Here is a 23,354-nt window from a genome sequence, read left to right as displayed (position 1 = left end):
CACCCTCGCAGGAATCTTAAACACCTTGACCTACACTCATTCTCTGAATCCCTCCTCCCTCTTACAGATATAAGTTCCTTACACAATGCGGATGACGCTGCCGCTCTATATAACACCACAATAGCTGTAGCTTTGGAATCCCCTGCCCCACTTACACATACCAAAACTCGCAAAATCAACAGACAGCCCTGGCACACCAGCCTGACCAAAGAGCTGAGGCAAACTTCCAGGGCTGCTGAGCGCAGATGGAAAAGATCCCACTCCAATGAGCACTTCATCGCATTCAAACAGTCCCTCACTACTTTCAAGACCACACTCGCCACAGCTAAACAAACCTACTTCTTATCTCTCATATCCTCCCTGTCTCACAACCCTAAACAGTTATTCAACACCTTCAATTCTCTCCTCCGTCCCCCAGCACCTCCTCCCTCCCCACTCATCTCAGCTGAAGACTTTGCCTCATTTTTCAAGCAGAAGATTGATAACATCAGAGACAGTTTTGGTCAACAACCCCCAGAGCCCTTCCCCCCGACTTCCCAGCCCTCCACCATCAAAACCAACTTCTCTACCATTACAGAAGATCGACTCTCCACTCTACTCTCAAGATCACATCTCACCACCTGTGCACTCGACCCGATCCCATCCCACTTTATACCAAACCTCACCACAGTCTTCATCCCAACCCTAACCCATCTCTTCAACCTATCACTAACAACTGGTGTTTTCCCCTCAAGCTTTAAACATGCCTCCATCACACCTATCCTCAAAAAGCCCTCTCTTGACCCATCCTCTGTATCTAGCTATCGCCCTATATCACTTCTCCCCTATGCCTCCAAGCTACTGGAACAACACGTCTACCTTGAACTGTCCTCCCATCTCTCTTCTTGCTCCCTCTTCGACCGCTTACAATCTGGCTTCCGGTCACACCACTCCACTGAAACTGCCCTTACTAAGGTCACCAATGACCTCTTAACTGCCAAGAGCAAGCGACACTACTCTGTCCTCCTCCTCCTGGACCTGTCGGCTGCCTTTGACACAGTGGACCATTCCCTATTATTACAGACCCTCTCATCCCTCGGCATCACAGACTTGGCCCTATCCTGGATCTCATCATACCTAACAGACTGGACATTCAGCGTCTCCCACTCACACACCACCTCCTCACCTCGCCCCCTATCTGTCGGAGTCCCACAAGGTTCAGTCCTTGGGCCCCTGCTGTTCTCTATTTACACCTTTGGCCTGGGACAGCTCATAGAATCTCATGGCTTTCAGTATCACCTCTACGCTGATGACACACAGATCTACATCTCTGGGCCAGATATCACCTCCCTACTAACCAGAATCCCTCAATGTCTGTCCACTATTTCATCCTTCTTCTCCGCTAGATTTCTGAAACTCAACATGGACAAAACAGAACTCATCATCTTTCCCCCATCTCACATGGCCCCCCCTACGAACCTATCAATTACAGTAAATGACTGCCCACTCTCCCCAGTCCCGCAAGCTCGCTGTCTCGGAGTAATCCTTGACGCTGATCTCTCCTTCAAACCACATATCCAAGCCCTTTCCACTTCCTGCCGACTTCAACTCAAAAATATTTCATGAATCCGTTCATTCCTCACCCAAGAATCTGCAAAAACCCTAGTCCATGCCCTCATCATCTCTCGCCTTGACTACTGCAACCTCCTGCTCTGTGGCCTCCCCTCTAACACTCTCGCACCCCTCCAATCTATTCTAAACTCTGCTGCCCGACTAATCCACCTGTCCCCCCGCTATTCCCCAGCTTCTCCCCTCTGTCAATCCCTTCACTGGCTCCCCATTGCCCAGAGACTCCAGTACAAAACCCTAACCATGACATACAAAGCCATCCACAACCTGTCTCCTCCATACATCTGTGACCTTGTCTCCCGGTACTTTCCCGCACGCAACCTCCGATCCTCACAAGATCTCCTTCTCCACTCCCCTCTTATTTCCTCTTCCCACAATCGCATACAAGATTTCTCTCGCGCATCACCCCTACTCTGGAACTCTCTACCACAACATGTCAGACTCTCACCTACCATTGAAACCTTCAAAAAGAGCCTGAAGACCCACCTCTTCCGACAAGCCTACAACCTGCAGTAACCACCGATCGACCAAACCGCTGCACGACCAGCTCTACCCTCGCCTACTGTATTCTCACCCATCCCTTGTAGATTGTGAGCCCTCGCGGGCAGGGTCCTCTCTCCTCCTGTACCAGTTATGACTTGTATTGTTTAAGATTATTGTACTTGCTTTTATGTATACCCCTCCTTACATGTAAAGCGCCATGGAATAAATGGCGCTATAACAATAAATAATAATAATAATAATAATTTAAATATTACATGAACATGCATAGATAATGGTGATATACAGTAATAAATATACACGGCCAATGTATAAAAGGCCAACCTATATTGGTATAAAACCAGTAACAAGATCGTAAGGCCCAGATACGGGCACCATGCATTAGAAATGTAATAAATCAATAAATGTCCATAGACAGGAACTGGTCCACAGACAAGATGAACAGCAGACTGATTCCATTGTAGCTACTGTGAAAGCTGTAGAAAGCAGCGACTCTTCATCCCTCATTTGATGACGAATAGAAATATCAAAAGCATCATAGGCCTGGAAAAAGTCCATAATATCCACAGACGGCCCTCACAAAATAATAGAAGAAATGAACTAAAAAAGAAAACAAACAAGAGAGTTAAAACCCACGAAACCCAATGCAAGTCAATGGGGAAGCAAAGTCGGCAGGGAGTGGAGGACAGTAAACACACCTACAGTGCCCATTTCAATGCCAACGACATCAATTCTTATTACTTAAGCTTGTCAACCTTAATTTACTTTATAATAATAGTTACGCATTGAAAACTGGGGATTATTTGGCTAAAGTTGTGGGGGGATAGGACTGGCGCAAGGTTTTCGTGTGCCCTGGGCCAAAGAGTGTCAGTGCGACCTTTTAACACATACCACAATTCATAATGCTCGGATACGGCACTGAAATATAGGTATAGTACAATGAAAAATACTTCACTGCTTACATGACATGACTGATATCTATTTTAAATTGCACAATAGCTCAAAAAACAGACAGTATATTACTCCATACTGTATTATGGCCACCACCTAGTGCGCCATACAGAATGAGCCCCATATATTTCTCCATACAGAATAATTGGTCCCATATTATGTTCCCTACAGTATATGATGAGCTCCACATAATGCTACAGTATACAGTATGTTGGTCCCCATGGATGATGCTCCACTGTCTTATGAGCCCAAATAATACTCCATAGAGTCCACATATAATAAGCCCCATTTCTAATGCTCCAGTGTATCATGGGCCCCGTAAATGCTGCTCCAGTGTCTGATGTCCCCCATTTGGAATGCTCCAGTATATGATGGGCCAAATGGATGATGCTCCAGTGTATAATGGGCCCCACATATCATTCTCCAGCGTATATTGATCCCCAAAAAATCCTCCCAACATTTAAAAAAATTAAATAGCTCTCCTCGCTGGGCACTGTTATACTCTGGAGTCCTCAGCATTGCCATCTTCAAGCTCTCTGCACTTGTACTGTTTCGGTAGAGGGCATAAAGACGTGATGTCATCGCGCTCTCTAACCTGAATGTCACTGTCAGGAAAGACGGAAAACGTCACGGCAGTGGAGCAGGGAGAGGTAAGTATTGCAGGTGCTGTAGCCTTGAGCAAGCATGGGGGGCCCACTCGTGGGCGACGGCACAGGCACAGGGCCCCTCATAGTACGATGGTATGTCTGATGGTGAGTGGGCCCTCCCACCGGCACAGACACTTTATTGTACTATGAGGGGCCCTGTGCCACTGCCGTCGCCCACGAGTAGGACCCCCCACCAGCTCAGAGAACCGGCACTTTCATCTGCATCTTCCTCTGTGTCACCATGTAAGGTGGTATAGTATGCGGGAAGGGGCACCTGAGTTTCATCAGTGTCACATTCTGGCTCTGTAGATTGCGAGGGGAATGTAGTGCTGTGGGTCAATGTACCAGCAGAATCATCTAGCAGTGGCTGTGCATCAGTGCACTCCATCTCCAATTCATGTTGGACTGGGGAATTCAGAATTTCACTTGATAACACAGGCATGGCCTGTGAAAAGAGCTCCATGGAGTAATCTGAAGTGTGGACTGCCGCATCCTTCACTTTTAGTGGGGGTGAAGGAGACAAGGAAAGGGGTGGCTCCTCACCAGAAGCCTGCACTGACGACTCAGTGCTTACATTTTTTTAAACTTCAGAAGAGGAGGAGATAGAGCTGGAGGCTGTTTCGGCAATGTAAGGCAAAACCAGTTCCTGATGCTCCGGCTTTAAAAGCAGTTTACCTACTCCCAGAAAAGGGAGCCTTAAAGGCCTTCTTGTGCCAGACGATGACGCAGGTTCAACACCTCCTGCCTTAGCTGCTATTGTGCTTTTGGCACTACCAGCAGATGCACCACCACCACCATCAGTACCAGGTGGCCCCCCCACATCCACGCCACGGCCTCTTCCACCATACTTAATAATTTTTTGGAAAATGGACTCAAAATATCAGCAGATATAGGGTACTGTTTCAGAAGCAGACAGTTCTATACAGTCTAGGGATCATTGTAAATCTCCATATATATTTCATGAGTCAGACACAGACGGTCACAGGATCATTATGGATTAGGCAATAATATAAAAATTTGCAAAAAGGGTACAGTATCACTAGATACAAGGTATATATAGTATAGTTTAAACATACTGAATCTCTGTATACATTTCAGGAGGCAAACACAGATGCTCTCAGGCCCAGTATGGATCCGACAACAATATAGAAAGATGAGAAAGGGTACTATGGTGCCCCTGAGGGTACGGTCACCACAGAGGTACTGCACCTCATCCAAAGGTGTGGTATCCCACCCTCAGGTAAGGAGGGATCATCACTCTGGACTCCTAACCCTGCACTCAACACACACTAGTTAGTCAGTGCCTTCTGTGTGTACCCAGCAGGAGAATGGCCTCATCCCATACTGACTAGGAAAGGGTGTTGGGGGTTAGTGTGGAAGGAAGATACAGTGGGAGAAGCTTAGGTGGTGGAGTGATTGTGGGCATCCAGTCAGAGAGCGCAAGGTGACAGTTGGTGGGTGGAGCTAGTCTGAGGTAAATGGATCTTTCTAGAGAGTTGTCAGTCGGTGACAGGACAGAGTAAGAGCAGGATTGCTATGAGAGGGCTGAGGGTCAGAGAAGAGAGAAAAATCTTGTCCAAGCTCCTAGACTGGAAGGAAGGGGTCCTTGGGGCACGGGAAGTGCAATAAGCCACCTGTGAAGACCGTTTCTGGAGACGGAAGGACCAGGCCTCGTTGGGGAAGGTGGCTCCTGAAGGTAGTGGAGAAATACAGGGCTCAGCTAGAAAGACGGAGGCTGAGGTAACTTTAAGTGCCTCAGTCGCAGCCGCATTCAATACTCAAAAAGGCAGCAGTTGGAATAAAGGACCCCGGAGCCTGTCCCATGTTGCCCAGTGTGATCCGTGGCTGCTGGCTTGGGACACTGTTTGCGAAGGTGCACAGCAGGAAGGAAGGGAGAGATCAGCGCAGAGACACGGCCTAGAAAGGATACACAAGGAGGAGTCTTGAACAGGTGTTTCTGATCTACCTTAGAGTTTGCCGGACCACTCCCTCGGATGACACAGTACCAAGTGGGTCATCTTGTGCACAAAACTTTTGAGGAAAAACTCAGAAACTGCACCCAACTGTGTCCTTGGTGTCTTTTACAACTCGCCTGCTACACACGCTACACTCACCATCCTCGTCAACGGCTTACAAACACCATCTCAACTGCCCTGGGATACAGCTCTGCCTGTGGAGAGCTTCATCATCTTGTCTGCTTTGTCACCGGCCCAGAGGATCTTCAATGCAGCATCGGCTACCCTAGCCGAGTACCATGGGTGGCGACACGATCCCCCTTTTCCAAATTAATTATCATACCATCTTCCCCCTCATCTGAACTGTCATCTTCTTTATTGGACACCCAGGGCCACGGACCGGGTCACAATCACCACCGTGACATACTTCCCCCTTAAAAGAGCCTGAAAGGCCCGGTACTGAGTAACCCCCGGCCCTGCGTGGCGTTTCATTTTAACACCAGATAACAGGGATATATTGTATAGTTTCAAAATTAAAAATCTACCTATATATTTGAGGAGGCAGACACAGACGCTGTCATGGCCAGTATGGATTCGACAACAATCTAAAAAGTTGAAAAAGGGTACAGTATCACCAGATACAAGGTATATATACTATAGTTTCAACATTCAAAATCTCCGTATTTATTTCAGGAGGCAGACACAAATGCTCTGAGGCCCAGTATGGATTACACTACAATATAAAAAGCAGTAAAAGGGGAATGGATCCCAAGCGTACTGTTATATACAGTGTTGGGGTCATTTGGCGATCTACATATCTCTTCATTCTCTTTTGTGTTTTTTCATTTAAGACAAATTAAATGAAGATAATAATACCAAAGAATTTGTGCTTGCAATCATTTTCAGGAAGAAACTGAGTATTATCTGACAAAATTGCAGGGGTGTCAATACTTTTGGCCACAACAGTATAGTATACGTAAATTACAAAAAATCTCCATATGTATTTCAGGAGGCAGACATATATGCTCACAGGCTCAGTATGGATTAAACAATAATCTAAAAAGTTGAAAAAGGGTACAGTATCACCAGATACAAGGTATATATAGTATAGTTTAAACATTCTAAATCTCCGTTGACATTTCATGAGGCAGACACAGATGCTCTCAGTCCCAGTATGCATTAGCCAAGAATATAAAAAGTATAAAAAGGTTACTGTATCACCAGATACAAGGTACATATAGTATTGTTTAAACATTATAAATCTCCTCATTTTTTTCAGGAGGCAGACACAGACGCTCTCAGTCCCAGTATGCATTAGCCAAGAATATAAAAAGTATAAAAAGGTTACTGTATCACCAGATACAAGGTACATATAGTATTGTTTAAACATTATAAATCTCCTTATTTTTTTCAGGAGGCAGACACAGAGGCTCTCAGTCCCAGTATGCATTAGCCAAGAATATAAAAAGTATAAAAAGGTTACTGTATCACCAGATACAAGGTACATATAGTATTGTTTAAACATTATAAATCTCCTTATTTGTTTCAGGAGGCAGACACAGATGCTCTCAGGGTCAATATGGATTACACAATATAAAAAGCAGTAAAAGGGTAATGGATCAGAAGCGTACAGCTGTATACAGTGTAGGGGTCATTGTAAATCTCAGTATATATTTCCAGAGTCAGAAACAGACTCTCACTGGCTCAGTATGGATTAGACCACTATATAAAAAACAGTAAATGGGTAAGGTATCACAAGCGTACAGCTGTATACGGTGTGGGAAATAAAGAACGTTCATCCACTGTGCAGAAAAAAAATAAAAGTATTAGTGCTGTGTAAAAAGCTGTCTTCACAGCACTGTACACACTCAGCAATACGGCTATAAGGCAGGCTAATACTCGGCGCTACTGCACACAAGAAAATCCTCCCCTGTGACTGCACCCTAACTGTACCCAACAATTTCATTCAGAACAAGCACATCAGAACTTCGGCTTACATGCCTAACTGTCTCCCGAAAGACAGGGGCCAGAGCGAGCCAACCCCTCCCTCCCCAGAGGCGTAAGTGGAGGCCCACATGACAGTGGGTTGGAGGGAGGGGGTTAACTGTACCTGGGTGGTGGAGTATGGAAATAAGGGGGGGTATTTGAAGTCAGCTTATGGGGCGGTTACCTCAGTTCCCGCTACGGAGCCGCAGAGAATGTCCCACGCCCAGATGACATGGAGTCCATATCAGCTGGATTGGAGAGGCTGCGTGCTGCAGCGGAGTGGCAGCCTGCTGGTGTGGATCGAGGAGCAGGTCATGGGGATCATCGGTGGAAGCAGCAGGTTGGCCGCTGATGTCTCTTCCCTTCCGAGGCGGCGGTAAAGGGCCACAGAGTGTTTATCCCCCAATGCAGATCCCAGGACCCAGCGCTGGCGACAGAGCCCCTTCCAGAGACCCTCCGGGTCGGGTGCCTGCTGGGAAGCATGAGGGCAGGCCCCAGGCTGGGAGGAATCCACGAGCCGGGCTGGGTCCAGTGGCGGTTGCAAGTCCTTCTCCCCGAGCAGAGTGGGAGGCGGGGCCTGCACTTGCCGGGTCGGTGATGAACAATTAAGTCACAGCAGGCTGTCATGGAGCCAGGCTGTCTGCCTCCTCTTCTTCGGGTGGCAGTGGGAGCTACCCAGAGAGGGGTCATCGGGCAGCAGCCCCCGTCGCCCGAGGCTGTCAGCTATGCCCAGTATCTCTGGCACCCTGACTGGAACAACGGCGGTGGATCAGCATGGACGGTACGTCAGGCAGTCGGTGGGGGTTGCAGGGGGGTGTGTGTCTGCAGGCAGAAGCCCCCGTGGCTGTGCATCCCGCTTGCCTCAGCGGGGGCCGGAGAAGCAAACAGCCCTGAACGGAGTTCCCCGTGAGGGCGGCAGCATCGAGAAAGCCTGTTTCACAAGGTGGCGGACCTCTGGGGACAGAGGGTCTGAGGGGAAGCTCCGTAGTCGACGCACAGCGAAATACGGGATTGGCGGCTGGAGGAGTCACAGCGTTATCGCGGCCCGGTGAGTATAGCTCCATGTCTTGTTTGTCCTCATCTCTAGTGAGGTCCCCTGCGGTCGGGAGTGGGTTGGGGGGCCAAACGGTGGCGTTAGGTCAGGGAGTTGTGGACCAAGTTCCTTCATGGATTGGGGGGCTGGGGGAGATGTTGACTTCCATGCGGGATTTGTTGGCCCGGATGGAGGGATTTGGAGTGCCCCCGGTGCATTTAGCCGCTTGGGTGGTGTCGCAGAAGCGAGGGACCAGTTTGTTGGGGGCGGTTACTGGGGTGTCAGTTGGCCGAGCTGACCCTGTGTCTGTTTCGGTTCAGACTGAGAAGGAAAAGGAATGTCAGATCAATGTAGATGACAGGGCGCATGGGGAGGTATATGTAGGCTTCGAGGGCCCACTGGGCGCTCATCGTAAGAAGGAGGTGCAGGAAAAGATATAGAAGGACGAATATGTCGCGATTTTGTCACTGCTTCCTTTGGAAAAGCTGAACTTTGACAAAGAGAAGAAGGATGACAGCCAAATAGGGGAGGAGGAGGAAAAACGGAGATGGCGATTGATTCCGCACAGATTATCTAATTGGCTACAGGCATTGCATATTTTGGCTAGCGTGTTTGGAGAGAAAGCACCTGACAATTCTTCTCCTCTTTTTTGTTTTTTTGGATTCGATTGGGGAGGCTTATAGGGTGTAGGGGGTTCAGGCTTGGCTCTATTGCGACAAACAGGTTAGGCTTAGGAAGGCGGTTCATCCGGCAATTTGGTGGGAAAAGAAAGACATCTGTCTGTGGTTGAAGGTTATGACGCCGACTAAGTTTGGCCATTCCTTTCCTGGGGGTGCCGGGGGTGCCGGTTCGTAAAATGCACAAAGCAGTGGACAAGGGGCAAGGGGGTCATTTGGGGAAATCGGTCAGTCAGAAGCAGGGTCTCTGCTGGCAATTCAATGATGGCCACTAGAGTTGAGCGACTTTGCCTTTTTTTGGGTCGAGTTGGGTTTCATGAATCCCGACTTTCGCAAAAGTCAGGTCGGATGAAATCGGCCGATTTTTGTGAAAAGTCGAAGGCCGTCTGAAACACGAAACCCAATGCAAGTCAATGGGGAAGCAAAGTCGGCAGGGAGTGGAGGCCAGGAAACACACCTACAGTGCCCTTTTGAATGCCAAAAACATCAAATCTTATTACTGAAGCTTTTCAACCTTAATTTACTTCATAATACTAGTTACGCACTGAAAAATGGGGGTTATTTGGCTAAATTTGTGGGGGGGTAGGGCTGGCTCCAGGTTTTCATGTGCCCTGGGCCAAAGAGCGCCCCTTTAACACATACCACAACTCATGATGCTCCCATACGGCAGAGAAATAGTAGCGGTATAGTACAATGAAAAATACTTCACTTTTTACATCTCATGACTGATATCCATTTTAAATTCTCCAATAGCTCCAAAAATGGACAGTATCTTACTCCATACATTATTATGGCCACCGCATAGTGCGCTATACAGAGTAATGAGGCCCATATATTTCACCATACAGAATCATTGGTCCCATATAATGTTTGAAACAGTATATGATGAGCTCCACATAATGCTACAGTATATGTTGGTCCCCATGGATGAAGCTGCACTGTCTTATGGGCCCAAATAATGCTCTATATATAATGGGCCCCATTTCTAATGCTCTAGTGTATTAATGGGCCCTGTAAATGCTGCTCCAGTGTCTGATGTCCACCTTTGGAATGCTCCAGTGTATGGTGGGCCCCATATATCATTCTCCAGAGTATAGTGCTCCCCAAAAATTGCTGTCCCAACATTGAAAACAATTAAATAAGTCTCCTCAAATAAGTCTCCTCGCTAGGGAATCCCTGTACTAGTCTGGGAGTACAGAAGTGATATCATTGCGCTCTCTGATCAGAATATCACTGTCAGGTAAAGCGGAACACGTCATGGCGGTGGAGCAGGGAGAGGTAAGCATTTCAACTTTGCAAGTGCTGTGATCCAGAGCAAGCAGCGGGGGCCCACTCGTTGGCGACGGCACTGGTACAGGGCCCCTCATAGTATGGTGGTGTGTCTGACGGTGGGTGGGCCGAACCTGCACTTTCAGCTGCACCTTCCTTTTTGTCACTGTGTAAGGTGGTACAGTATATAGGAAGGGTAACCTGAGTTTTATCTGGGTCACATTCAGGCTGTGTAGAGTGCAAGGGGAATGTAGTGGTCTGGGTCAATGTACCAGCAGGATCATCTAGCAGTGGCTGGGCCTCAGTGCACTTGTGGCGCCCCCAGGAGTACGGTCGCCACAGTGGCATTACTTTCCTACTAGGGAGTGTGATGTCATGCTTGGGAACAACGAAGGATCTCTCTAGCAGTTAAACCAACACACAACATATTTCCCACTCCAGACCAGGAGGGAGACCTCTGAACCTGACTGCTGAGGAGATGCTCTCTGTGGTCAGGAGGAGGAAAGTTAGAGCAGTCTGTGAAGGGAAGGGGAAGTGTGTGGACGTGAGAAGGGGAGCTGGAGGATGAGCAGAGTTAAGGCTCACTCCTAGCTTGAGCGCATGGTCCAGATTCCGGTCTCCGAGTTTGTAGGGACACTGACGTTCCTGCAGCAGAAACCGGAGGAAGTAGCAGCTGTAAATGCTCTGTACCCAACTGAGGCTCGGAGGCCCCAGCAGCGACGTGTGGGAGCCAGAAGGAAAAGGCTATGGCTGCCTGCCATACGAGAAAGTTCCAAGAGAGAGTCAACAGGGGGAACTTCATTGCACTCAGCACTGCGAGTACCTCAGATAAGCTCTAGAACGGAGGCCACACTACCTATCTGCAGAGAGAGAATTCCAAATTGGCTTCCAGGATGACCAACTCCTTCTCCATCTGTACTCTGGGTCCTGGACGGCACTTACCAAGTACAGGTAAAGGAACTGCACGACTGTGTCTGTCCTCTTTCTCCTGCGCCTGGCGCACGGCTCTGCTACATCCTGCACTGCACACCATCTACCAACTCTTTCATGTGTCCTGCGACAATGGCCATACCTATGCAGGGCTTCTACATCTTAGCTGCACCACAACTTCTGTCCCAGAGAAGCGCCACTGCAGCGCCGGTCAGTCTACTCAGAAACCACAGGTGGCGTCATGTATCATTCACCTATAAACGTAATTCACCCCTTTGCATGGACACTCAGGGCCACAGAACGGGTCACCACCACTGTGACACATCCCAGGGAGACACCGTCCCGATTAACCCCACTGCCCTGCCTGGCCACCCACACTCCATGTCAGATTCATCTTGGACTGGGGAATTCACGATTTGACTTGATAACCCATGCATGGTATGATAGAAAGAGCTACATGGACTAAGTGAAGTGTGGCCTGCTGCATCATTCACTTTGGGTGGGGGTGCAGGAGACAAGGAAAGGGGTTCTTCCTGACCAGGAGCCAGCACTTGATGACTCAGTCCTTGCATTTTTTGAAACTTCAGAAGAGGGCATATTTGCTGGAGTCTGTTTCGGCAATGTAAGCCCAAACCAGTTCCTCATGCTACGGCTTTAAAAACGGTTAACCTACTCCCAGAAAAGGTAGCCTTCCAAGCGTTCCGTAGACAGACCATGACGCAGGCTCAACACCTCCTGCCTTAGCTGCTATTGTGCTTTTGTCACTACCAGCAGATGCACCACCACCATCAGCACCAGCTGGCCCCCCCACGCCCACGTCCACGGGCTCTTCCACCAAACTTCCAAATTTAGCACAAAATAACATCACATATATGGTACTGTATCAGAAACGTACAGCTCTATTCAGTCAAAGGATAATTGTCAATCTCCATATATATTCCATCAGTCACACAGAGACACTCCCAGGCTCAGTATGGATTAGACAAGAATATAAAAAGTAGACAAAGTGTACAGTATCATCAGATAGCAGGTATATATAGCATAGTTTAAACATTAACAATGTACGTCTATATATCATGAGTAGTGTTGAGCCACCCCACTAGTGTTTTGGTCGTCGCACAGGAGGCAAGTTTGTCGAATGTTCGTCGAACCACACTGAAAACAATGGCAGGCAAACACATACTAACACATACAAAACAATTACAAAGCACCTTAAAAGGTGTCCCAAAGCCGACAAAATGCTCAGAAGCCAAAAATAACATATGGAAAAGGGCAACTACATTTACAAAAGAGGTGGAGGAGTAAAAGGAGGAGGTGGAGGAGACACAGATCAAGGCTTGTCATGCCCTTATGAAGTCAAGAAAGTCTGGACTAAAAATGTAAAAACCAAACCCAAAAAAACAAAATATGAAAACGAACACGATCATATACAGTGGGGAAAAAAAGTATTTAGTCAGTCAGCAATAGTGCAAGTTCCACCACTTAAAAAGATGAGAGGCGTCTGTAATTTACATCATAGGTAGACCTCAACTATGGGAGACAAACTGAGAAAAAAAAATCCAGAAAATCAGATTGTCTCTTTTTTTTTCATTTTATTTGCATATTATGGTGGAAAATAAGTATTTGGTCAGAAACAAGCAATCAAGATTTCTGGCTCTCACAGACCTGTAACTTCTTCTTTAAGAGTCTCCTCTTTCCTCCACTCATTACCTGTAGTAATGGCACCTGTTTAAACTTGTTATCAGTATAAAAAGACACCTGTGCACACCCTCAAACCGTCTGACTCCAAACTCCACTATGGTGAAGACCAAAGAGCTGTCAAAGGACACCAGAAACAAAATTGTAGCCCTGCACCAGGCTGGGAAGACTGAATCTGCAATAGCCAACCAGCTTGGAGTGAAGAAATCAACTGTGGGAGCAATAATTAGAAAATGGAAGACATACAAGACCACTGATAATCTCCCTCGATCTGGTGCTCCACGCAAAATCCCACCCCGTGGGGTCAGAATGATCACAAGAACGGTGAGCAAAAATCCCAGAACCACGCGGGGGGACCTAGTGAATGAACTGCAGAGAGCTGGGACCAATGTAACAAGGCCTACCATAAGTAACACACTACGCCACCATGGACTCAGATCCTGCAGTGCCAGACGTGTCCCAATGCTTAAGCCTGTACATGTCCGGGCACGTCTGAAGTTTGCTAGAGAGCATTTGGATGATCCAGAGGAGTTTTGGGAGAATGTCCTATGGTCTGATGAAACCAAACTGGAACTGTTTGGTAGAAACACAACTTGTCGTGTTTGGAGGAAAAAGAATACTGAGTTGCATCCATCAAACACCATACCTACTGTAAAGCATGGTGGTGGAAACATCATGCTTTGGGGCTGTTTCTCTGCAAAGGGGCCAGAACGACTGATCCGGGTACATGAAAGAATGAATGGGGCCATGTATCGTGAGATTTTGAGTGCAAACCTCCTTCCATCAGCAAGGGCATTGAAGATGAAACGTGGCTGGGTCTTTCAACATGACAATGATCCAAAGCACACCGCCAGGGCAACGAAGGAGTGGCTTCGTAAGAAGCATTTCAAGGTCCTGGAGTGGCCTAGCCAGTCTCCAGATCTCAACCCTATAGAAAACCTTTGGAGGGAGTTGAAAGTCCGTGTTGCCAAGCGAAAAGCCAAAAACATCACTGCTCTAGAGGAGATCTGCATGGAGGAATGGGCCAACATACCAACAACAGTGTGTGGCAACCTTGTGAAGACTTACAGAAAACGTTTGACCTCTGTCATTGCCAACAAAGGATATATCACAAAGTATTGAGATGAAATTTTGTTTCTGACCAAATACTTATTTTCCACCATAATATGCAAATAAAATGAAAAAAAAACAGACAATGTGATTTTCTGGATTTTTTTTTCTCAGTTTGTCTCCCATAGTTGAGGTCTACCTATGATGTAAATTACAGACGCCTCTCATCTTTTTAAGTGGTGGAACTTGCACTATTGCTGACTGACTAAATACTTTTTTTCCCCACTGTACCATCGTACTTCCCACCAATAAATTATGGCTACTGGCGATCTGGCGGTGTTATTCCCATGAACCTCCAAACAGCGTCCATGAAGCCATAGTGTTTGCTTTCCGGGGGCAGTATGATTGCAAAGCTGAACCTTAAAGGAATGTCCAAAAGGGCACCACCAGGAGTGGAGCCTGCGGCTTAATTGGACTCCACCCGGGAAACCACCACCATGCCACCTCAAAAAAAGATGCACACATTGAAAACTTTGTCGATTGTGTGTGTGTGGTGTGGTGTGGTATGTCCATTTGTAGTTGTGCTAGCGATTTGTCAGCTTTATTCCATTAACGAACGAGACTCCGGCATGCCCCTGCGGCATGCGTAAAGCTTACTAGAGGGATACGCGAGGCTCTGGCACGCGCGATCGAGCAATAACAGGGCTATCATGGCCTTCCATGTCCGGGGCTACATGCGCGCTACACTGAAAGGACCATCTTTTGCCGCTTACAGGTGCAGATAACCCGCTGAACACCGTTAGTGATGGGGATCTGGGATTCCAATAATTCGCCGTGAACGATGATTTCCCAGTAAGTGCAGGTCAACAGCAATTCCTGATTTCGGCCTAACCGCCATTCCAGAAAAAATTCAAAACATTACGTGTCCAAACCATAGGTGCTGTAACTTGCTTAACAGCTCTGCAGCCATTCTCAGGCCCAGTATGGATTCTACAAGATTCGAGAAAGTTGATAAAGGGTACAGTTTCACTGGATAACACGTATATATGTTGCATAGTTTACACATTAAAAACCTATGTGTATCGATCAGGAGGCAGGCACAGATGGTCTCAGGCCCACTATGGATTAGACCAGATTGTACAAAGTTGAGATAGGGTACATTATCATTGGATAGCAGGTATATAGTGCATAGTTTAAACATTTAAAATCTCTTTGTTCTCTGCATGGATTACACAACATTCTAAAAACTAGAAAAAAGGAAATGTATTTCAAGCGTACACCATGATACACTTTTGGTGGTATTTTTAAATCTTCATTTATATTTCTGTCTCAGTAAGACAGCCCAGACTCTCTGCAATAGGAAATTAGATGCATACAATTATTTACCTAAAGTCTACTGATTGCAGAAATCTACGAATTACTATTCATGGGAACAACTTCCGTCACAATTCTCAGAGGCGATGCTGACCCTCAATTAATTAGTGTGTGGACACAGCAAAAACCTTTCTTTGTGAAGAAAGTGTTGCTGTATCGCAGTGCCGTTGATCCCATCGCCGTTACTCATATCCATCCAATTTTGATCATAGGGAGAGATGTAAACATGGTGCTCACTGCCTAACATGATCTGTCATGTAACTTTGGAGTGCAAAACACAGAATCCACAGGCCATAGGCGATTCAATTGGATTGGCATGAGAGGGAGGGCACATTTAAAAATGTGCGCTGGAATGTCACACGTCTGTGGGTAGGAAAACTGTTAAAGCTGATGAGAAACCACCACTGCATCTCATTGTGAGTCGACGTCCATAAGAAATGGAAGCCATTGATCATCTGAAGTTGGATCCCGGCCAGCGGGACAGGGCATAGTTACGTCTTAACCATCATCCTCTATCAGTTCACCAAATTTGAAGTGCCAGTCCCAGTGATGGATTTGACAGCCCAGACTATACAGCGGAGCAGCAGGGAGAGGTAAACATAGCAAATGCTGGGGCCCTGCCCAAGCAAGGGGGGCCCACTCGTGGGCGTCGGCACTGGCACTGGGCCCCTCATAATACGGCAGTGTGTCTGACGGTGGGTGTGCACCACCACTGTCAGAGACACTTGATTGCACTATGAGGGACCCTGTGCCAGTGCCCGCGCCCATGAGTCGGCCCACCCACCTGTCCAGGGCAATGGCACTAGCACGGTTGCGTGCGCTCGGTGGTGACCCCGGCCATTGGGGGGAGGAGGCTGCCCAGTTAGGGAGGTTTACAAAATGGCATATGTTGATGTGGGACATTCACCTGCTGCTAAAGGCGAATTGGTCAAGTCCCAGGAACAGGCGGACCAAAGAAAACAATTTTTCAGGCAACCTATGTGTCATCAGGGTAAGGTGGGACAAAATCCTTGGAAACCCATGCATGGTTCATTTTAATGAAGGTTAGATCATCCACATTTTGGGTTGACAGACGGGTCCTTTTTTCTGTCAGTATTGATCCAGCAGCACTGAAGAGTCTTTCCGATAGCACATTTGCAGCTGGGCATGCGAGCTCCTGTAAGGCATATTGTGCCAATTCAGGCCAGGTGTCCAGTTTAGCTGCCCAATAGTCAAATGGGAATGACCTGTGAGGGAGAACATCGATATGGGAGGAAAAGTAGTTTGTAACCATACTTGACAAGTGCTGTCTCCTGTCACTTTCAATCGATGCAGTATTACCAGTCGTGTGAGCGGGACTTGAGAAATCAGTCCACAACATGGTCATGAAACCCCTGTCTCCAACGCCACTTCTGATGTGTCCACCACCAACACCGCTTCCAAGTTGCCCCTGGCCCTTACGGCTCGTGTGAGAACCATCACTGCTGCTGTGTGCTGGGAATGCCTCAACCAACCGGTTTACCAGAGTAGATTGTTTGTTAGCCAATATTAGGTGGCATGATGTTTTGGAATTTGCCTTTATAGCGTGGATCCAGGATGCTGGCCAACCAGTAGTCATCATCGTTCATCATTTTGGCAATGCGGGGGTCCCTTTTTAGGTTCTGCAAGGCATAATCTGACATGTGGGCCAATGTTCCCGGTGTCAATGATGCACTGCGAGTGCTGGGTGGAGGAGCACTTTCTGGCAAATTCACATCCCTCCAGTCACGCACAAACCCTGTACCAGACCTTGCAAAGCAAACATTTTCTGTTGCCCCACGAGAAGCATCTTCCTCCCCTAAATAATCATCCCCATCATCATCCTCCTCCTCTTCCTCTTCTTCCTGTCCACGACAGTTCCCTGACCAGACAATGGCTGACTGTCATCAAGGCTTCCCTCCTCCTCTTCCTCCTCATCAACCTCGGCTGCAGACGCCTGCTCCTTAATGTGCGTCAAAGTTTGCATGAGCAGACGAATAAGTGGGATGCTCATGCTTATGATGGCGTCGTCAGCGCTTACCAGCCGTGTGCATTCCTCAAAACACTGAAGGACTTTACAGAGGTCTTTCAGCTTCGACCACTGCACACCTGTCAACTCCATGTCTGCCCTCTTTGTTGGCACAGCCGCTCAACCATGTGCAGGGTGGAGTTTCACCTTGTTGCAACGTCGATAGTTAGGCGGTGCTTGGGAAGGTGGAGCAATCACTGCAGCTTCTGCATACGACTGGAGTGTACCGGCGATCGGCGATGTGCGAGCACAGTCTTCGAACCTTAAGGAGCAGGCCTGTTAAATCCGGATAATTAGTGAGGAAGCACTGCACCACCAGGTTCAAGGTGTGAGCCAAGCAAGGTATGTGTCTGAGTTTTGAAAGGGCTATGGCTGCCACAAAATTCCAGCCGTTATCACTAACTACCTTGCAGGCCTCAAGATGCAGACTGCCCAGCCATGACTCAGTTTGTCGCTGAAAGTAGTCGGCCAGTATCTCTGCGGTGTGTCTGTCGCCCAAACACATAATCTGCAGCACAGCCTGCTGACGCTTTCAACTAGCTGATCGATAGGGGGACACCTCGTGTGCAACACTGTCAACTGCGGATGCAGTGCTCGTGCGACTGCGCTCTGTGGACCAGCTTTCGCTTCTGGAGGAGGAGGAGGAGGGTCGAACGCCTACAGCCAACTGTTTCCTATACCATGGGCTAGGCAGCACTGTGCCACCACCGCTGTCCCCTGTGGACCCTGCATCCACCACATTAACCCAGTGCGCAGTGATGGACATGTAACGGCCCTGGCCATGCCTACTGGACCATGCATCAGTTGTGAGGTGCACCTTTCCACTCACTGACAGCTTGAGTGCATGGACAATGCGGTCTTTCACATGAAGGTGGAGGGCTGGGATGGCTTTGCGAGAGAAGAAGTGGCGACTGGGTAGTTCATAGCGTGGAACTGCGTAGGCCATTAGTTCCCGGAAAGCTGCGCTTTCAACCAACCGATAGGGCATCATCTCTAACAAGATTAGTTTGGCAATGCGGGTGTTCAAAGCCAGTGTACGCGGATGAGAGGATGAGTACTTTTTGTCCTACTCATAGTCTCTGGTAGGGTGAGCTGGTCTTGAGAGCTGGATATGGTGGAAGCAGCGGTGAACATGGCAGACTGAGAGAGGGTTGATGATGGTGATGGAGTTGGTGTTCTTTCTGATGTCCTAGATTCAGTCTTTCATTGCAATAACAGTGTGATTCCCTGAATGATTTGCCCTTGCAACGACAACTCAACATTCGCTGCTGGTGGTGTGCTAACCGGTGGACTTACAGTGGGGGAAACAATGTTGCGTTGCTGACTACCTTCTTTGGGAGCAGTAGCACATGTGGTATGTGAGTTTTGGTAGTCCATCCACGCTTGCAAGTGCATGGTGGTTAAATGTCTTAGCATGCAACAGGTATTCAAAGTTCTCAGATTTTTCCCTCGGCTAAAGGTCTTTGTGCACTTCTTACAGATTACCTTTGCCTGATCATTAGGATTTTGTTCAAAAAAGTGCCACACTGCACTCTTCCTACTAGGGAAGACAGTTTGAGGCCTTGCACGCTGTGCTTTTTTGACTGTCTGGCCAAATTTTTTTGGTTTTTGTTACCCGTTTTTGGACTGCTCCGGGCCTGCCAGATAACAACTGTTGCAATGTCGATGCCCGCTGCGGATGCTCCTCCTCCTCTTCTGAGCTATTGGCAGCGGCACACTCTAACCCCAATGGATGCCAATCTGGGTCAACAACTGGGTCATCCATCACCTCCTCTTCAATGTCATGTGCACCTTCCTCTGTGTCACCATGTATGGTGGTATAGTATGCGGGAGGGGGCAACTGAGTTTCATCAGGGTCAGATTCTGGCTCAGTACACTGCGAGGACAATGTAGTGCTCTGAGTGAATGTACTAGCAGATAAATCTAGCAGTGGCTATGCATCAGTGCACTCCATGTCAGATTCATCTTGGCCTGGGTAATTCATGATTTGACTTGATAACCCAGGCATGGTATGTGAAAACAGCTCCATGGAGTAATCTGTAGTGTGGCCTACCGCATCCTTCAATTTTGGTAGGGGTGAAGGACACAAGGAAAGGTGTGGTTCATGACCATGAGCCTCCAATGATGACTCAGTGCTTTTATTTTTTAAAACTTCAAAAGAGGAGGCGATAGAGCTGGAGGCTGAGTCAGCAATGTAAGCCAAAACTTGTTCTTGAAGCTCCGGCTTTAGAAGCGGTTTACCTACTCCCAGAAAAGGGAGCCTTCGAGGCCTTGTGGAGCCAGACAATGACGCAGCCTCAACACCTCCAGTATTAGGTGCTATTTTGCTTTTGCCACTACCAGCAGATCCACCACCAACACCAACACCATCATTACCAGCTGCCAAACTCGCCCACTTCCACGGACTCTTCCACCACACTTCCTCATTTTTTGGAAAAATTTACCCAAATTTACACAAACTCTCTGGTACTGTAAAACAAGGTACAAGATGTATATAGTACTGGGGAGAATTGGAATGTCTCTACACTTCAGGACACTGTGGGATTCAGTCAGGCCCTGTTTATTTAACACCGCAATATGAGAGGCAGATTCTCTATGCTGTTAGAAGGGTGAATAGAGGACTATGTAGAATTGGAATGTCTCTACACTTCAGGACACTGTGGGATTCAGTCAGGCCCTGTTTATTTAACACCGCAATATGACAGGCAGATTCTCTATGCTGTTAGAAGGGTGTATAGAGGACTGTGTAGAATTGGAATGTCTCTACACTTCAGGACACTGTAGGATTCAGTCAGGCCCTGTTTGTTTAACACGGCAATATGACAGGCAGATTCTCTATGCTGTTAGAAGGGTGTATAGAGGACTGTGGAGAATTGGAATGTCTGTACACTTCAGGACACTGTGGGATTCAGTCAGGCCCTGTTTATTTAACACCGCAATATGACAGGCAGATTCTCTATGCTGTTAAAAGGGTGTATAGAGGACTGTGTAGAATTGGAATGTCTCTACACTTCAGGAGACTGTGGGATTCAGTCTGGCCCTGTTTATGTAACACCGCAATATGACAGGCAGATTCTCTATGCTGTTAGAAGGGTGTATAGAGGACTGTTGTGAGTTCATTTTCCCCTTCGTCACTGAGGTCTGGTGAACTCCCTATTCTGGTGAAGGAAGGTAGTGAGCCTGATTATCAGGCACCTGAGCCTAATGAGAATGACTGGCTGAGTGGAGTCACGGACTGGATATAAGGCTGCCGACGCCCTTCTGCCCTGCGGGTGATTTCTCTGTGGACTTCTAGGACACCAGTCTGATTCCTGCTCCTCTAAAGCTAAGTTTTCTGTTTTGCCTGTTGGCATTTTTGTTTTGTTTTTTGTTTTCCTTGCTTTTCTGTATTCTGCCATTCCCTGCTGGGGTGAGCTGAATCTCCTTTTGCCTGTAGCTCTGTCTTCAGAATATTCCTGAGTACTGACATAGCTTTTTTGAAGCCTAGCGTCTTCAGGGCCTTTTTCACTGTCAGTCTGTTGGCTCTTATTTTCTTAGGGTTTTTCACGGATTGCAGACAGCAGCCTTCATGTCCTTTTCTACCTAGTTAGCTTGGGCCCCGTCTTTGCTCAGTCTATCTTTCTGTCTGTGTTAGTATTTTCATCTTGCTTCACCGTCATTATATGTTGGGGGCTGCCTATTGCTTTGGGGTCTGCTCTGGGGCAGTTTAGATTTCTCCTTTCTTTCTTTAGGCCTATTTAATTCTCCGGCTGTGATCGAGGGGTCTAGGGCATCGTAGGAACCCCCCACGGCTACTGCTAGTTGTTTTGATAGGTTCAGGGGTCTGCAATCCGATAGCTGCCAACTTCTCTGGTTTTTCTGGACTTAGCTAGCATTTCTGTTTTTGCCTCCTACGGTGACTCAATCATAACAGAATCACCCGCCATACCGCAGATCCTAGGGTACTCAATAGCAGGAAAGAATTGTGTTTAAAAAAAAAAAAAGGTGTGTGTATATTCTTTCCTCTATATCTCTGAGGCCGTAGGGGGAATTTTTTTTTCTCTCTCAATGGCGATAAAGCAATTGTCTGATCATGTGGAGCAGCTCGCTGCGGAAGTGCGTGGAATTTCCGCCTACCTTGCTCGTTCGCATACTGTTGAACCAAAGATCCCTACACCTGATGTATTTTTTGGGGATCGATCTAAATTTTTGAGTTTCAAAAATAATTGTAAATTATTTTTTGCCTTGAAGCCTAACTCATCAGGGAGCTCCGCACAGCAGGTTAAAATGGTCATCTCTTTGCTGCGTGGCGATCCCCAGGATTGGGCGTTTTCTTTGAAACCAGATGATCCTATTCTGACTAATGTGAACGCATTCTTTCAAGCTTTGGGGTTGTTGTATGACGAACCTAATGCTATTGATCAGGCTGAAAAGACAATGTTGGCATTGAACCAGGGTCGAGATTCTGCAGAGTTGTACTGTCAAAAGTTCCGAAAGTGGGCAGTCCTTACTACCTGGAATGATAATGCCTTGGCTGCTCTCGTTTGGAAGGGTTTGTCAGAAGCCGTAAAAGATACTATGGTGGGATTTCCTGTTCCCTCTGGTCTGGACGATTCTATGTCATTAGCCATTCAGGTTGATCGGCGTTTACGTGAACACAGGATTGCACGAGAGGTGTTGCCACCAGTTGAACAGACGTCTGAACATATGCAATGTGATAGAGTTTTGTCTAAGGCGCAACGTCAGGAGTTCAGAAGGCATAATAAGCTGTGTTTTTTCTGTGGAGATGCCTCGCATATTATTTCTGTTTGTCCTAAACGAGAGAAACGCTTTGCACACACGTTTTCTGTTGGTGGTGTTCAACCTAAGTTTCTTCTGGCAATTACTCTGATCTGCTCCCTGTCCACATTTTCCGCCAAGGCTTTTGTGGATTCGGGAGAAGCGCTAAACCTAATGGACTTGGATTTTGCTAAACGTTGTGGATTTCCGATGACACCTCTGCAGACGCCTATCCCTTTGAGGGGGATTGATGCTACTCCTTTGGCTAAAAATAAACCTCAGTTTTGGACCCAGGTGGTCTTGCGGGTCGCCCCAGACCATCAAGAACATTGCAGATTTTTGGTATTGCATGGTCTGCATGATGCCCTTGTTCTGGGGTTTCCCTGGTTGCAAATTCATAATCCAGTTTTGGATTAGAAATCTGTGTCTGTGGTGAGTTGGGGTTGTCGGTGTGCCTTTAGTGAGGCTCCGGTTTTTTCCACCTCTCCTCAGTCGCATGATGTTCCTGACTATTTTGCGGACTTTTATGATGTGTTTAGTGAGAATGAGTCTGCGTCCTTGCCTCCTCATAGGAGTTATAACTGTGCAATTGAACTAAGCCCGGGGTGTAAATTTCCCAAGGGTCGGCTCTTCAATTTATCTGTACCCGAGCACGAGGCTATGCGGTCCTATATTAAGGAGGCATTGGAGAAGGGTCATATTAGACCATCCTCTTCACCCTTAGGTGCTGTTTTTTTTTTTGCGGCCAAAAAGGATGGTTCTTCAAGGCCTTGTATTGATTATCGTGCCCTCACTAAAATTACTATTAAATATCAGTATCCGTTACCCCTGATTTCGGATCTATTCTCTGGTGCTTGCTGGTTTACCAAGCTTGACCTCAGGGGGGCGTAT

Source organism: Dendrobates tinctorius, unplaced genomic scaffold (genome assembly GCF_039654945.1).
Source record: "Dendrobates tinctorius isolate UK_male_01 unplaced genomic scaffold, ASM3965494v1 ptg000133l, whole genome shotgun sequence".
Lineage (NCBI taxonomy): Eukaryota > Metazoa > Chordata > Amphibia > Anura > Dendrobatidae > Dendrobates > Dendrobates tinctorius.
The sequence above is the reverse complement of the archived record's forward strand: the minus strand, read 5'-3'. Positions refer to the sequence as shown.